This window comes from Scleropages formosus, chromosome 13 (genome assembly GCF_900964775.1).
Source record: "Scleropages formosus chromosome 13, fSclFor1.1, whole genome shotgun sequence".
Lineage (NCBI taxonomy): Eukaryota > Metazoa > Chordata > Actinopteri > Osteoglossiformes > Osteoglossidae > Scleropages > Scleropages formosus.
In genome coordinates, this window is record NC_041818.1 from 3,673,416 (window position 1) to 3,676,263 (window position 2,848).

The 2,848-nt window shown below is 40.0% G+C and overlaps 1 long non-coding RNA gene across 1 annotated transcript; it reads left to right on the plus strand.

The window, feature by feature from the left end:
* The first annotated feature begins 291 nt into the window (after positions 1-291).
* Positions 292-2,064, plus strand: LOC108925388 (uncharacterized). The gene is made up of 4 exons (XR_001965400.2): positions 292-375; positions 981-996; positions 1,154-1,296; positions 1,481-2,064. It is a non-coding gene; the product is annotated as an uncharacterized LOC108925388 (long non-coding RNA).
* Positions 2,065-2,848: the final 784 nt, after the last annotated feature.

Genomic DNA, 2,848 nt, shown 5'->3' on the forward strand with positions numbered 1-2,848 from the left:
CAAGATCTGGGTCAGCTAAGACCTTTCTGAGGCCTGTCTCTGAGACAGTCCTACTCAGGAGTGCTGAAGCAGCAGACTGATCTTTATTCCCCTTGTTCTAGATAGTGGTATTTATTTAATACCAGGCGGGAAGTGTACTGTTCTGTGAGATATTTTTAGATTTGTTTTGGGTTTCTGCCACCTAGTGGTCATTTAGGAGAATAACGTTATTCTTTACGTTATTTAGTACTGTTACATTATTGGATGGATGTGCCATGTGACACAGGCGTAGATATGGTTTAAGAACTGCAAGTGTCTTCAGTCGATGTGTGCCATGCGGTCGGCTTGCGGCTCCAGTGCCTTCCCTCCTGGTTTGTGCCTTGGAAAGCATCGCTTGTAAGTTGCATTTACGTTTTTAGTAAATTATAGTAGCGTGAATGTAATATTTACGTTATGTTAATAGTGTAGACATTATTTAGGTGTATTTGTGGATATTTGTATTTAACGATATGTAACTAATGTTTAGTAATTAGTGTTGCTTTGTATTGTTTTAGTTTTACAAAAAAGACTGTACTTTCATGAGAAGGAAGACAACAGTAAAGGCATTCAACTTTACTCCAGCCTCTGACTTTCTGTGGAAGCTTGTTAGCTATCTGTCGATTTGCGTTAGACACACACTGAGGACAGAATACTTGGACCCCCAGAGGTTTTTTATACCTTGATTTTCATTTGGGAGTTCCTTTCCTGCATGGCCAGTAGGCATACTTATAGTTCTATAAAAGTACTATATTATGATAGTCAGTAGTCAACCGTCTTCTTTGTTTCTTATCTCATGTACTGTATTTGTCTTTCTTGCCTTATGCCTGTGTTAAAGCACTCTGTGTCACTGTGTGAGAAGAGTGCTCTATAAAAATAAACTGAATTGAATTGAATTGAATTCTGTCGACTACAGATATTCAGTCCTGTTCTGTCTCAGGCTTTTGTCCTTCTCTAACTTGCAGGTCTCCACAAGTTCTGGTGAGTATCTTCGGCAAGGACAGTAACATCAACTAACTCCATTCCAGGGTTCATTCCACTGAATACAAATGACTTGAATGATGGCCAGGCCCAGCACATTGAAGTTAAGTTCCCTGATAAAGGTTGCACAGTAAGGGAAGTCCTCTGCTGTCTCCAGGTTCCTCTACCTGAACTGAGTGGTATGCATCAGCTTTGTCCTTGAAGGTCTTCTGGTAGAGGTCTGCTATTCTTCATCTATTTTCCCTTTCCAGCCATGGCAGCAGAGATCTTCTTCTCAGGCATGACCACCTCCTCCAAAAGGTGAGGCCGTTGTAACTGTTGCCACTGCTTTCTCCAGCACTATCCTCATTGTTGCCATCATTACCATTTTCATCATTGCCATTGCCATTTCTGCTGCTTTCTTCGCCGCTCCTCCTCTAGCAAGTGTCAGCATCGCGACAGCCTTGACAAGTGACTCCTCTGTCCCCCCATCACCATGTTCTAGGGAGCTCTTCCAGGTGGGTAACTCCTTCGAGAGTGCAGTGCATTCCTGGAAGAGACGGCCTAATCTGACTCCAACAGCTGTCCTCATCACTGTTTTTGTCTCTCTGTCACCATCGTTTTTGCCTTTGGCCTCCCTGCTGACAATGTCCGAGATTGGTGACAACATCTGACGATGTTCTTTCTGTTGGTGTAATGACATTATATTTTTTCCTGAGAAAAAAAGTGTCTGCTAAATGAATAAATGACCCTGAGCAGGGCTGTAAGTGCTGTGTAGCCCATAAAAGCGCTATATGTCCCTCTTCTGGCAGATCTCAGTAGTGCACTAGGGTTTTTTTCTTTGCGCTATTTGTAGGGTGGGCCAGATTCATAAAATGGGGTGACATCATGAGTCATATAATCATTAATATCTCAAAATCAACATGAAATAGAATCATGGTTTGAATGGCACAAAACAGCACAAAAGTAAGATTAAAAATGAGTTCAAATTTGAGTTTTTACAGTGTTATGGGGGGTGGAGTGATGTCATATAGCAAGCAAACAACAATTAATGTCTCAAAAAGTGAAAAGTGCAGTTTAAATGCCACAAACCGGTACAGTTTTTGCATGAAGGAATAACCCCGAATTCGGGTGTCCATGGTGTTGTAGGGAAGCTGAGTAATCATGCAGCCTGGAAAAATAATTGCTAACACCTCAAAAACATCGGTAATGATTCATGGGATTTTCTCATTTGTGCTGTTTGTAGGGGAGGCAGCTTCACGGAGCTAAGTATATCCCGTAACAAAAATATAACTTTCTAATGTGTTCTGCATGCTGTCTTTAATTATTTGAATTAATTTATGGCATACACTTTAGAAAAGATTACAGTAGTATTAATATAATGAATTAATACATAAAAAACAATGTTCTCAATATTTAAATCTGGCACTTCACTCTACAGGTACAAGCTAAAACAAATTAAATAATAGTGCTATTAAAACAGAAAAAAAGCCATTCTCTTAGCTTGTAGCTTCCTTCCTTCTTTCTCTTTCTCTTCTTTGCCCCTCAAAGGTGCATTCTTTTTCACAGATTTGCCTTCATGGAATTTGTCATTCATGAATGAACTCTATGGGGCAAAAATTGTTAGGGGGCCCTAAGCAGCTGCTCATATTGCTTCTTAGGTAGGTTGAAGGTGTGTAACAGCTTCACAGACCTGCTAGTGCTTTAAATGGTTAAGCATACTTGTCCCTCTGAGCCACATGCACTTAAAATGTAAGTTGTACGCAGATGTGCATCTGATGCAATGAATTTCCAAAGAATGTTTTTATTTAAAACTTTGTTTGTTATATCTTGGTGTTTAATGCTACTTATTCACTCTATTTAACCTCCTACT